Source organism: Panthera uncia (genome assembly GCF_023721935.1).
Source record: "Panthera uncia isolate 11264 chromosome A1 unlocalized genomic scaffold, Puncia_PCG_1.0 HiC_scaffold_17, whole genome shotgun sequence".
Lineage (NCBI taxonomy): Eukaryota > Metazoa > Chordata > Mammalia > Carnivora > Felidae > Panthera > Panthera uncia.
In genome coordinates, this window is record NW_026057577.1 from 21,612,948 (window position 1) to 21,627,182 (window position 14,235).

The following is a 14,235-nucleotide window of genomic DNA, read 5'->3' on the forward strand; positions in this document are numbered from 1 at the left end:
TTTTTACTCATGAGAGTCAAATCATGAGACCTTTTGGATCAACCTGTATAAAAGAATACACCTGTCTAGCATACCCGATTCCTGCTCCTTTATTGCTTTTCTCTATTGTTTTTATCATCATCTATCATTAAGTATATTTTATTTGTTTTTTCCTTGTCTATCCCCCTGTGGTAAGCAGAATAACGGCCCCAAAGATGTCTGCGTTCTAATCCCTGACACCTATGAATATGATAGGCTCCATGACAAAGGGGAATTAAGACTGCAGGTAGAAATAAAATGGCTAATCATCTGACCTTGAGATGGGGAGATTATCCTGGATTAGCTGGGTGGAAGGGGGAGGCAGAAAATAAATTGGAGCAACTTGATATGACTCAGTCCCTGTTTGCTGGTTTTGGAGGTGAAAAGGAGCCATGAGCCAAGGACCACGGGCAGCTTCTGGAAGCCAGAAAAGATGAGGAAACTCTTTCCTATGGCCTCCAGAAGGCCTAGCTGACATCTTGAGTTTAGTCCAGTGAGGCTCACATCAGAATTCTGCTTACAGAACTGTAAGATATGAAATTTGTGTTGTTTTAGGCTACGAAGTTTACTGTAATTTGTTACAGCAGCACAGAAAACTGACTCATCATATGAACAAAATCACTGACTCATCCCTAATGTCCAGGTGGGACCTTGGGTCTCATGAGTGCTGTCATTTGGCCGGTGTGGAACTGATGTACAAGGCGAAGACTGGGTCATTCTCAGCCCTCTGGAGATTGGTCTGCAAGTCAGTGAGGTTCCATGAGCACAGGGAATGTCTGAGGGTGTGAATGAGCGAGGATGGGTGATGTCTGGTGTGGAGTTTCTGCCATATACTCAGAGACCTCATAGGGAAGGTGCCTACCTGTGGCATAAATGCCATCAGTGAGTCCTTGACCATTTCTTGTGTTCAAGATGCAGAATCTCTAGTGGACTCGGAAAACACTTCTGGACCCCTCTGCCTGAGTACCACCTTGTCTGCTTTAGACAAGACAGAAATGGTAGCCACAGCATCAGGGAACTTTATGTTTAGGGCTGACTGAGGCATTAAAGAAAGCTTACAAGCAAAAGTTGATTTATGAAGGCATTGCAAAAGCCTCTCCTGATTTTATCCAGAGTCCTTTTCAACTAGAGTCAGACCTCTGAGGGGTTGTAGATTGATGGGTGACTTTGCTTGTTTTTATTATGTAAAATAACAGAAGAGCCAGAAGCAATAAAACCAAAATACAAGAGAGCTTTATAAATAAACTAGAAATAACAGATACTTGAAGGATAATGTCCTCAAGCACTTTAGAAATGGCGAAAGCGCTTAGAAATGTTTAAATGAATGACTCTGAATTCATCTGGGGATGGGGGTTTCATCATTAAATTTCTTTTCTGAGTCCGTCAGCAAAAGTTTTAACTAGAGATAAAACGCAAATTGAACTCCAAGAGCATCCACCATAAATTGTTCATTGGTGTACTTCATTGAGCTATAAGCATGTTGTCTCAGTAGAAGATTTTGGTTTCCACATGACAGGAAAACGTTCCTCAGTGTGGCTTAAACAATAATGGGAATTTATGGGTTTATATAACCAAGACTCCCGAGGTAGGTCAGGCTTCGACAGAGTTGATCCAAAAGTTTACAACATGGCCGGGACTGTGCATCCGTTCCCTGCAGTTATTTCCAACATTTGTTGGTCTTTCCCTTGGACTGGCTTCTCTCACTTCTACTGGTTTCCAGAGTGGTCAGATGCCTTACTCACATTTGGTAGACGGAGACACCCCAGAACTCCTATTCAAATCCCATGGCTGGGAAATTCAAGGTTTATAACAGAGCAGAGGTCACAAAACAAGACCAATGGGTGAAATCCAGCCAGCTTTCTGATTTTGTAAATAACATTTTCCTGGAAGATAGCCATGCCCATTCAGTTACGTATGGCTGATGGCTGCTTTCACACTATAATAGCAGAGTTGACCGGTTGCCACACAGACCTTTCATCTTGCGGAACCTAAAATATTTATTGTCTGGCTATTGACAGAAGGTTGCTGACCCCCAGAGCAGAGTAATAGAAAAGAACTCCTTGAGGTCACAATTAGCCCAGAAACTGTTCTCTTCTCCTTAAGAACAGGTACTTGTTTCTTGCTATTACTCTCTTTTTCCCACCCAAGAACAGAAAGAAAATTTTTCTCCGGCAAGTACAGCGAGTAGTTTTCAAAAATCATGAGCTAGGCTTCCTGATGTCTTAGGATTTGCATGGGTCCTCGCAATACCTAATAGTAACAGCAAGAAGCTATGGTCGGAGAAACAGAATTCTTGAGGATTAACACTGATTCACACCAACAGCATGCACTAGAGGTCAGATTCTGGGTAAGCCCTTTACATATCTTAACTCCCCACAAAATCTCATGATGTGTATTCTGTAATTGTTGCCATGTTATACGTGAGGCACTGAGAGTTGAAGAAATGCCCCGGTTTATACAGCCGGGGCAGTGATCACTGAAAGCCAGGCCGTGGGACTCCAGAGTCCACACTGTCAGTCAGCACATGGGGCTGCCTCTCTGAACTGAAATTGCAACTGAACAAATGCAGAAAGAGGCTAAGAACTATTCGCACTCTGGGATGTGGCTCAGCCCTAAACATGTGACATGCGCAGAACAGGAGCAAAGGGCCTTCCCATGACCAGAAGAGGAACAGAGCACAGAGGAAGTGAGGAACAGAAAATAAACATTTCCCTTAGAGGCCCCTCGCTGAAGGTTCAAGCAAGATCCTGCCGAGGAGGCTTTGGAAGGGAATGTGTGAACCACATCAGCATCAGCCAGAATGAGTGCCATGGAACACGCACCCCAGAACTCACGCCATAGGAAAATGGGCCTCTAGTCATCTTGGTTGCAGAAATACCCACATACGTACACTAACCCGCTCAAGGAGATCCCCAGTGCCAATGTTATGAAACTTTAAGAAAGTCTACAGGAAAGATATCTGCTCATTTGACCCAGTATTTACTGAATGTATTTGACTGCTGTGTATTCTTTGCAGGTATGTCTGATGTCTGTAAATATCCCAAAGAACAAATTTTTGATCCATTTTGTTGTACAATTTAAATGTGTCATTTACATGCTTAGCAATACGATTGGTTCTATAGCCTGTAATGTGAAACTATTGCCTCTTAAGGTAACTTTCTTGGTTATTTTTTATGAAGGTAGTAAAAGAGCCCTTCTAAGTCAATTAAAATATGAATCTGAAGTAAATGGATCTCGGGGGATCAGATGGACTGACGACTGAACTCGGTGAGCTTCCTGGCCAGAAGGTGCAGTCTAAAGCCCGCTCGTGGGAGGGCCTGCATCATTCTCTCATTGTCACGGTGGCATCGTAAGTAGGATTGTAGTGATATACTATAATATACCAAAGAGTTAAATTGTGCAGAACAACTAAGTAGAGAATCAGAGACAGAAAAAAACCCTGCAGATAGTACAAGTGATAAATTCGAAGAAATTTGAAGATGGAAGCTATCGACATGGCATGGATTAAGGCTGACAGGAGAGGGTGCATGGGAGGATGGGACACCTGATCTGGACCTTAAAGGGTCTAGTGGATGTGGGCAGTGGGGAGATGATGGGAGTGGGGGTCTCACTCCAGCAGGAGCAGAGGTAGCCCCGATGTACCTAGGGCTGGGGCTGGAACATGGAGGGTGTCAGCTGTAGCTGGTGGGATATGAGAGGTGAAGTAGCTGGTGTATGGAAGACCTTAAAAATCTTGCAGAGCCATGTGGCTTAAATTCGGCTGTTAACACTGTATATTTCTGAAGACGGCCCAAGTGTGTGTCATCTGACGTTGATCTTTCAGGCTAAAGCATAAAAATGGATTGGCAGGGAGGAAGCTAAGGGAGGAAGTAGAATTTCCTTATTACAGAGAAGAGCCAATTAAGGATGATTGATTTGAGTTCCATCCTTCCAAGAGGACTAACTTCCAAATTACCAAAGTCAGAGTCATTGATGTTATTCTTTGGAAATGTCCACAGACATGGATTCTATAAGCAACTATAATTGACTGACTGTTGAATCACTGTTACAATTAAGAAGATGATTTGCTTGCTTTTTAAAAAAAAAATAACATGTGTGCCTATCAAAGGACTATAACCATGTATATTATTTGTTTATCACAGTACATTTGGAAAATACAGAAAAATCCATGGAAGAAAATAAATCAAGCGCAGTCAGAAATGGTTGTGTATTTTGGGACTATTTCCTGGAAACAACATGGTGGGGCCTGAGTGAGGTGATGTAGGTTCCAGCAGACATGGCAGGGCTCAGCCATCACTGAAAGGATGCAGTGAGGGGAGAGGAGCAGGAGTGGACATGTGGGGGAAGTCATGTGGGTGCTCATCTGTCTTGCTCATAAGCACATGTGAGTTAGGGTCAAAGGCTCTTGCCAGGTTTGGGCCATTTCCATGACATTTCATTCTCAAGGGCAGGTCAACTGCCATCATCTCATTAATGTGACCCTTTCTCATGCCACCCAAATTGTGTCCATCAACCCCTGCTCTAAGGTCTAGCCCAAGTCAATAGCATGTATAAAAGAGACACTTCCACTTTCCACAAGTCTGGAAACATAATGTCTATAGTGAAGGTGTCTGAAGGAGGGTTGCATCACGTGACGCAAGACTGAAATGCCTGGAAACCTCTTTACCTGGTCCACTCTGTGAGGCCCCACCCTGCCCAGGAGTAGCTCCTCCAAAGCTCTCCCAACAGTCTACAAATCTCCGGGACATGCTGGCTTTCTCTCCAGTGCTCTAGATACTTACGCTGGCTTCCTCCTCTCCCTGATGTTTCTGGAAGTTTTCCTTTTCAGAGAACTTGTGTCTTTCTTTCTTTCTTTCTTTCTGTCTGTCTGTCTTTCTTTGTCTTTTTATCCTCCCTTCCCTTCCCTTCCCTTCCCTTCCCTCCCCTCCCCTCCCCTCCCCTTCCCTTCCCTTCCCTTCCCTTCCCTTCCCTTCCCTTCCCTTCCCTCTTTGAATTTATGTGAATATGAAGTGTCTCTAAGCACTTTTCTTCACTTTGCCTATTGCCCTTAGAGTTCAAAGCTGAGCAGTTCAAAGATTCTTCCTTAGAAAGTTGAGGAGGTCATCAGGGAAATACAAATCAAAACCAAACTGAGATACCACCTCACGCCAGTCAGAGTGGCTAAAATGAATAAATCAGGAGACTATAGATGCTGGAGAGGATGTGGAGAAACGGGAACCCTCTTGCACTGTTGGTGGGAATGCAAACTGGTGCAGCTGCTCTGGAAAACAGTGTGGAGGTTCCTCAAAAAATTAAAAATAGATCTACCCTATGACCCAGCAGTAGCACTGCTAGGAATTTACCCAATGGATACAGGAGTGCTGATGCATAGGGGCACTTGTACCCCAATGTTTATAGCAGCACTCTCAACAATAGCCAAATTATGGAAAGAGCCTAAATGTCCATCAACTGACAAATGGATAAAGAAGATGTGGTTTATATATACAACGGAATACTACTTGGCACTAAGAAAGAATGAAATCTGGCCATTTGTAGCAATGTGGATGGAACTAGAGAGTGTTATGCTAAGTGAAATAAGTCAGGCAAAGAAAGACAGATACCATATGTTTTCACTCCTATGTGGATCCTGAGAAACTCAACAGAAGACCAGCGGGGAGGAGAAGGGGGGAGAGAAAAGTTACAGAGAGGGAAGGAGGCAAAACATAAGAGACTCTTAAATACTGAGAATAAACTGAGGGTTGATGGGGAGTGGGGAAGAGGGGAAAGTGCATGATGGACATTAAGGAGGGCACCTGTTGGGGTGAGCACTGGATGTTGTATGGAAACGAATTTGACAATAAATTTCATATTAAAAAAAGAAAAGAAAAGAAAAGAAAGCTGAGGAGGGCAAAAGGTAGTGAATAACTATGTTTCCATAGTCTTGGACCTGTCACAGAAACAGGTGGAGGTGGTCCATATTATTAATAGGCTGGAACTCTTTAATCCAGATTATCTACAGATTAACTCCAGGCAAAGAAGATCTCTGGAAAGTAGAAAGCTGATTACTGCTAGTAAATAAGCTGACTCTAAACTCTGCTCGATGCCTGAAAAAACCTCTGACTTCAAAGTAGTTGGTTCCTTTGTTGATGTTTTGTGCCACTTAGAAGCACAGGCTTGGATACACTGATTTATAAGATGAAAAGACTCACACCAGGTCTGGGGCAACTTACTTTTCATATGGTTGTAGTTTTCTGTAAAACTTTTCAGAAACTCCTGGGTGTTATTTGAGGGCTGAAATGATTACTTCTCAGCCTTAATATTCCTTCAGTCACTATTCTCATCACACCCAAAGGAGGACCATATCAGGTGCACGGTCCAGGTCCCTGTATTAGTGTTATGACAGTTAAAGATGGCTGGGTATGGTCTCACTTTTGAAAAAGTCTGTGAGTCTCTCTTGCATTGGAAGGGAAATTTTTTTTTTAAGTTTATTCACTTTTGAGAGAGAGAGAGACAGAGTGTGAGCAGGGGAGGGGAAGAGAGAGAGAGAGAGGCAGAAACAGAATCTGAAGCAGACTCCAGGCTCTGACCTGTTAGCACAGAACCCAATGCGGGGCTTGAACTCACAAACCGCGAGATCATGACTTAGCCCAAGTTGGATGCTTAACCAACTGAGTGACCCAGGCGCCCCTATGTTGGTAGGAAAATCTGTATCTCCTATTATTTCTTAGGTGTATGGATCTTCTCTCATTTATGCCTCTCTTTGTCCCTCTGTCTGTCCTGCAGTTGTATATACTCCTAGCTGCATGTACTGATGTCTTCTCTATTGTGGAGCTTTGCCCAGCCGCGTCTTTGTGGTTTCTTTGAGAATCTTTTGAGCACAGAATACAACCCTCCCCTTCTGCCATACAAGATGAAGTCTTGTATGACCCAAAGATGGGTCTGTGCTGTCCCAGTGGAGCCTCCAACCACAGAATAAAAGATGAGGTGCCAAATATGTTAGATCCCATTTGTTAAGGAGATGGCAGACGCTCTGTGAAATAGACCAAGAATTCAGACATTTTCTTTGCAGGCAGTTCAAAGTGCTGTTGTATTTCTCTTCTCCCTTCCTCACTCATCCCAAGTTCTGCTATGGAAAAGGGGAGGGCTTTACCCCATAAGCCAAGCGAAGGGAGCTTCGAGGGGGCACGCAAATATTGGTCTTTGTGTCTCGCACAGCCCGTCCCCAGGCTTGACTCTCTGGCTAGGTCAGCCTGGATGTGGCAGAGGAACTGGAGGGTGTGCCTCCTGGAGAGGGAAGGAGCTGGAAGGGCAGAAGTGATGGTTTCCCTGGATCAGTTCTGGGCCTCACACGAGAGAGCCAGCCTGCCCACAAGGATAGTCCGGATGAGTAAAAGGACCCTAAGGAGGTATAGACCTCTGAAGCCCAGAGGTCAACGGGGTGATAGGTGGCCAGGAAAAAGGCACCATGGCCAAAGGCTCCAGCTAGATTTTCCTAGGAACCTGTTGACATACCCACCAGAAAGAAGCCAACCTCAGATATGACCCCTACCTAAAGGGCACTGACACCAATTTATATCTGTACCTTCTCTCTCTCCTCTACCCTTGGGCCTAATCACGGAGCAATTAGAAACAGAAATGGCGGGGGAGAGATGGGAGGACAAGAGAGAAGAGGCCCAACATTTGCCCCTCTCCTTCCTCATGGCAGAATTCCAGGGTAGAACAGACCCGGATGGAGGGATAAGGAGAGGCTTTAACTCTGAATGAGTATGGAGTTTTGTTATTCTACTAGAACAGACTGACCTCTATAATTTTCAGCTGGACTGGACTTAATAATGTGTGAAGGTAACCAGAGAACTTTTATTATGTAAGCATTATTGGAAACCAGAGACATCCCTAAAATTTTATTTCAGGATTGGGAGACAGCAGGTGAGGGAGTTTAATCGGCAGAGAAAAATAAAAGGAAATTGGTTTCTAGATCAGTTAACAAGCTCGTTCCATGACCTGAACACACATTGAGATTGTGTGGCTTTGGGGTTCCAAGGAAAAGGTCAACTGCCAATGACCAGTGATGGTATTTGACTAAATTGCATTCTCTCTGAGACAGGGTCTGTAAATTGCTTAGCAGAGTGGTGCAGCAGAATCTCTATAAACAATAGTATTAGTATGCTAGTTATCTTTAATGGTTATTACAGGGCATCTGCTTTAAGACATCTCCAACTAGACTCTCAACCAGCAGCTGAAGAAGCAGAGAAATCAGGCCTCCAAAGAGATATCTCTGCAACCATCCATCCCCAGGGTAAGGAGGGGTGGGGACTCTACCAGCTGGGGCTTCCCTGGGAAAGTGGTTCAAGTGATGAGACTCCAGGGAGGTACCATACAGAAGGATTGGGCTATCTTGATTTGGAATCTCTAGTTCATAGTCAGTGGTGGCTCAAATTATTAACCTGTCTGAACTTCAGTTTTCTCATGCTTAAAAATCCCAAAATAATGAGTACCTACTCTAGGGGGATTAATACCTACTTAACTGGGTTGTTGTGGTACATTGTGGATATTCCATTTATTTGCTTCTTTCTCCTTCACTTAGCTGTGTGTCTCTTTTAATTCTTAATACCCAGCATTCTTGAACTTTCCTGCTCTGTGCCCTGTTTGCTCTACTTATTTGGGAAAGTAGTCTAGTAAACTAATCTCTAGTGGTAGAAAGGAGTGGCAACTGCTTAGACTGGAGATTACCTTTTAACAGAAGTATGTGGAAGATGAAAAGTAGAGAAGAAATCTCAGATCCTGAACTTTCCCACTGGTGTCACCCTGATGGCACAGGGTTAGGGTTGGAAGGACCACATTAAGTACCCCCATGAGGCTGGTGCTCCACTGATGGCAAAACCACCTTTTTCCCAATGTGGGAATTTAGCTCTTACTTACAGTTGATGACAGCTGCCTCTTCTGTAAGCCTCTGAGCCTGGCACTGAGCTGGGAGCCTTGCGTCAGGATCTTCCTGAATCTTTGCAACATCCAGAGGGGAGGTAGGGTTGCCTCAGAGAGGTACCTATTCAAACCTGAAACCAGACAGACTTCAAAGTAGTCCTTCAACCCTGTCACAACCCCATGAGAAGACGGTACTGGAGTGATTCAAGAAATACACGTATGGGTGGGGAAAGCAAAAAGGCGAAAGCTTTGCAAAGAGGAGCAGAGGGGGCTGGGGAAAAAGACGAAAAGTCCCAAACTTAAAATGCTTGAGATTGTCCTTGAACTCATTATCTTCCTTCCTTGTGAGCTAATACCCATTTCTGTTGGATCAGCACACAAGCTACTTTCCACAAATCTGCCAGGTACTCGACCGGTGACAAGAGGTCAAAGCGTAATGCATGCGCACACCCTTTAATCTGGAGCTGGCATTTTGTGGAGTTTGAGGAGACTTAACTTTAATTAATTGACTCCTTAGGAATAGAGCTGACAGTTTTCCCCTCATGGAGTTAAGAAAGTTGACATTTTTTCCTCAAAGAACTCTACAGTGCTCTAAATCCCTGGGCCTGTGGAGAAGGCTATTATAAAATAGACATCTTCTCTTTTAGAGGGTCTCTCTCTTCACACAGCAAACACGGCGTTACTCATCTGTGTGGGAAAGTGTAGGTCCTAAAGGAAAATCAAAAGGATATTTGGTGATGAAGCAAGGGCAAAATGAAAATATCATAACTGAGGGGTGGCCCCGGAACATTCCGCCTCCTCGTCATCAGGAAGCTTTTAGGTGGCTTCTCCCTGTGTCCAAGGGAGAAGCACTGAAGTAAGACAGGGCAAAAGCTAATGAGCTCTTGGGGATGAGGAACCAGCAACAGAGGCCTCCAGAGCTGGCGTTGATGGAGCGTAGCTCCCTCAGTGGGCACAGCACCAGCTTTGATGTGGCTTTGCTGGGAACCACCAGTGGCTTTGTCATATGCTAGGACCTGGCCAGGTGGGAGGCAGTGTGGCACGCTGGTGTTGCAGGCATTGATGTTGCTGACTGACGACGGGTTGCAGTTGGAACTAGGGCTTTGGATCAGCCACAACAAGAGAAAGTTTCGTGGTGAACAGCCAGAAAGAGCTGTGATTGTTGAGAGAAGCAAAACCTGAATATTCAAAGAAGTGTTTCACCAAACATGTGTAGGAACCCCTGAGAATTCCCACAGGTGTCATGCTACATTTTGAGGGGAGAGGTACTCGAGTTCCCACAGACCTAGTGGAGCTGAATCAGAGAACTGTGTAATAATGTTATTTTAAGACTCCTGCTACTTACTCCTGGTTGATGCGTTATGGGGAATCAAGTCTGTATGTGTTGGGATAGTGGGTCTATATTGTTGATGGCAGGCCATGAATCCTGGTAGGTCAGGAAGTTGGTGGGCCCTGGAGTAGGAGGATGGAGAGATCTAATGTGCCTGTTGACCTTCCCTTGGCTTTACGGAGGCTGGACTGTCGTCAGTGCCACCGATTCGGTAGATCCTGGCCTATCACCATGCGTGTAGTAAAGCAGAACTGGGCACTCATTTTCCAAGGAGTGTTTCCTAATTAAGCCATAGTAGTAAGTGCCGTTTGGGTGGAGGATGCAATCCTGGGAAGAACATGTATTGGAAGTTGGACACCTCTGCCCCAGCTGCTTTACCATCTTGAGTGACCTTGGGATAGTGACAGAGTTTGTGTGTGGGGTGGGGAACTGTGTCTCTATAAAGCTATAGGTCTGAGAGCAATCTCAGCGAAATGAGACACGAATGCTGCTCTTCCATGAATGGGGAGAAACTCCTATCAGGTCAGCATTGGCAGATGTGCTATGATTTCTCCAGCAGACAAAGACTGCATTGGCACAGTGGCAATAAAATCACTACAGCTAAAGAGAGCCAACTACTTGACTGATTGCTGTAGATGAATGTTTGTATTCCCCCAAAATTCATATCTTGAAATCCTAACTGCCAATGTGATAATAGTTGGAGGTGGGGGCCTTTGAGTGGTGATTCATTCCCTTATAATAGAGACCTCTGAAAGCTCCCTTGATATATCTACCATGTAAGGACACAGCAAGAAGACAGCCTTCTATGAACCAGGAAGAGAGCCCTCACCAGACACCAAATCTACCAGGGCCTTGAGCTTGGAATTCTCAGCCTATGAGAAACAAGTGTACCTATGTATGTATGTGTGTATGTATGTATGTATTTGAGAGAGAACGAGAGAGAGGGAGAGAGAGAAAGCACATGCAAGCAGGGGCACAGGGAGAGAGAAAGAGAATCTCAGGCAGACTCCATGCTCAGCACAGACACCGATGCGGGGCTCAATCCCATGACCCTGGGCCAAAATCAAGAGTCAGACAGTCAATCAACTGAGTCACCCATCCACCTAAATAAGTGTTTATGTTTTAAGCCATACAGTCTATGGTATTTTTCTTACAACAGCTTGATCAGACTAAGACTCTGAACAAGGAGGGTGTTCTATTTTCTCTCCTGGAAGAGTTGGTCATCAAAACTGGCCCATTGGACTCATCAAATGCCTCTGAATCTTGGGACTTCTTTGGGAAAGAAAGACCACAGGAGTGGAAGAAATACTTTCCCCCACAGGTGGATTGGGGGGTTAGGGAAACTTAATTTGAATATTAAAAAGAATGGCACCTTATTTTGGTTCCCTAGTTAGTAATGTAGGACAGACAATTCCGTATTACACTGTGCAGATTGTTGGGAAGCCAAAAAATTGGTGTTCCCATTCAATGGCCACTTGTTTTTAGTGGTGATATAATGGCTTCAAGAAAACTTTGAAAAACTGGAGAAATCAGTAGTCCCTGCTGGAAGACAGGCTCATGTAAAGCTATGGAAGAACCTGCAAACACAGGATAGACAAGTAAGAAAATAAGCCCGAAGCTTGTCTTCATGAATTAGTTATAAATGCCTGAAGTGGAAACTAGAACCTGGTTTGAAAAATAAGTAAGTCCTGTGGTTTGAATCATTGAGCTGTCTCCATACCATCAGATTCTAGCAATGATCTCTGAATTCCATCTTTCTCTTCACAGTCTTTGTGAAATGATGAATCATTTCTGGAAAAAGACACCTGGATAAAATAAGAGATGAAACAACAAATAAGAACATGAAATATTTGCTTTCAGGAAAAATGGAACAAATCTCATAAGCACCTTCAAATCTCATAAGCTTTTCTGTAAAAAGTCTTCTTTCTTCAACAGTTATAGCAGAATTCTATCTAAATTCTGCCATGTATCAAAGACCACGACTTAGGAATGGGTGTGGTCTTGTTTCAAGTGTTTCATTGCTAATGGCTTCATTTTTAACATTCTACAGACACATCATAGAGTGAAAGCTTCCCAAACCAGAATAGGTTTTGGGCAAGCAAATTAGATCATGCCCAGCAAGGATCAGTGTGAGTACAAGATGCCTTAAAGACTGGCAGAGAAACCATTTTAGAGTACAGGTAAGAGTCAGTTGATTAGAAATTTTGTTCATGTCATTGTGAGAATCAGTGAATCTTTAATTATTATTGCTGTCTACTGAGAAAACCAGGGAATTACAGTACCTTAGAGCCTGACTTCACCTTCCTTTTCCATGGTAATTAACCCTTGACTAAGTCTGGTCTTGGTTCAGGTTATCTGGAGACTGTCCTTGAAATGGAGATTCGTGTGTAGTAGTTTATTGAGGCAGACGTTCAGGCATAATACCTGTAAGGTAGTGAGGGAAGCAAGACTGAGCCAGGGAAGAAGTTGGATGGATACAGTTGCAACCAAAATCTTTAACCTACCCACCAAGGAACTCTGGAGCTGTGACGACCCTTCTGTGTGGCCAGAATTAATGCAAGGAGGCCAGAGCTTCATATCCTGAGCCAACCAGTATTGGATGTGGGCTGTCCTTTGGCTGAGGACAATTCCTGGAAGAGGACACAGCTATGAGCTCTCAGCAGACAATATTCCTCTCACCTTGGGGAATGAGTTCTTTGGTTCTAAATGGGGTGCAGAGAAATGGAGGCAGAATCTCATCACTATGCTATATAGATCTATTGCCAGGCCCCTTATTGAACAGGTCTCTTAAGAAAGGGAGAAGATAGTCTTCTTTCTGTTATCTAAAACTGTGTAACCTATTATCCCAAAACATAGTAGCTTAACACAACATAAATAATTTATTATTGCTCCTGGTTTCTATGGGTCAGGAATTCATAAATGGCTTGACTGGCAGAGGTGGGAGGGAGTAGGCTCCACCTCAGGTTTCTTGTGTGAGTGTGGTCAGAGAGTGGGGGTTGGCCAGGCACCACTCTCTTTGCATGCAGAATCGGGGCCCCACCGCGAGGGCTCTTTGGCCAAATTTGGCCTTCCTCACAGCATGGCTTCCCGGTACTTCTTACTGACATAGAGGCTTGGGGTTCCAGGAATGATTCTTCCAAGAGGGACTGGAAGACGGTGCGTTGTATTTTCTGACCTAGCCCCTGAGGTCACGTGGCATAACGTCTTCCACATTTGATTGGTGAGAGGCCCACCCAGTTTCAGGTGAAAGAGACATAGATTCCCACCTCTGGATAGGAAGCGGTAAGATCTGTAAGATCAGGTAAGGAGGGGACATTTTTGTGAATAATATAAAAGCTATAAAGCTTATATTTTCTGACAGTAATAAATTCATTGCAAAAGGGTTTTACGATAGTGGTATAACTCAAATCCTTTTTTTTTTTTTTTAACTACTCAATGTGTTAAGTTCAGCCTAGAATATTCTGTCAGTTGTAAGAAACTAGACATTGGCAGATATCAAATCCAGCATTATCATCTTCCATCAAGCACTGTATATAGGAGTATAGGAGACATTGGCTAAACCAGGTTATTCCTGTGTCACAAAAGCCAGCTGAGTGAATTCTACATCAGTTTTTATCCATTATCACCCTGTATTTTTACGTATCACAATGCACAGACTCCAGTCAATCTTCATTTTTTGCGGTTATGTTAGGAATTCATGAGATCAGTACCCATGTTTTCAATACTTTGAACCTGTACTAGGACCACAGAAATACTTTGACTCCCCCTTGTCTTACTTGGTTGAAGAAACATGGTCACCACCATGGGAACTGGGACCTCATATTTAGATTCCAAAGTGACATAAACTTTGAAATCAGACAAATTATGTTAGCTCTGACCAGGACAGACTCTTGGATTCCGATCAATGGTAATAGGTTTGTCTTTCTGAAATTTCTTTGATATTTCCCAGGAGGAACACAGAAGTACCTCTGAGTGATGCACACAAA

General features: G+C 43.8%; 1 long non-coding RNA gene across 1 annotated transcript in view; it reads left to right on the forward strand.

Moving 5' to 3' along the window:
- The first annotated feature begins 2,113 nt into the window (after nt 1-2,113).
- Nucleotides 2,114-14,235, forward strand: part of LOC125935455 (uncharacterized) — a 36,879-nt gene continuing 24,757 nt past the window's right edge. Inside the window, exons 1-2 of the long non-coding RNA XR_007461683.1 lie at nt 2,114-2,365; nt 3,198-3,285. This is a non-coding gene — a long non-coding RNA (uncharacterized LOC125935455). The remainder of the gene's footprint in view (nt 2,366-3,197; nt 3,286-14,235) is intronic.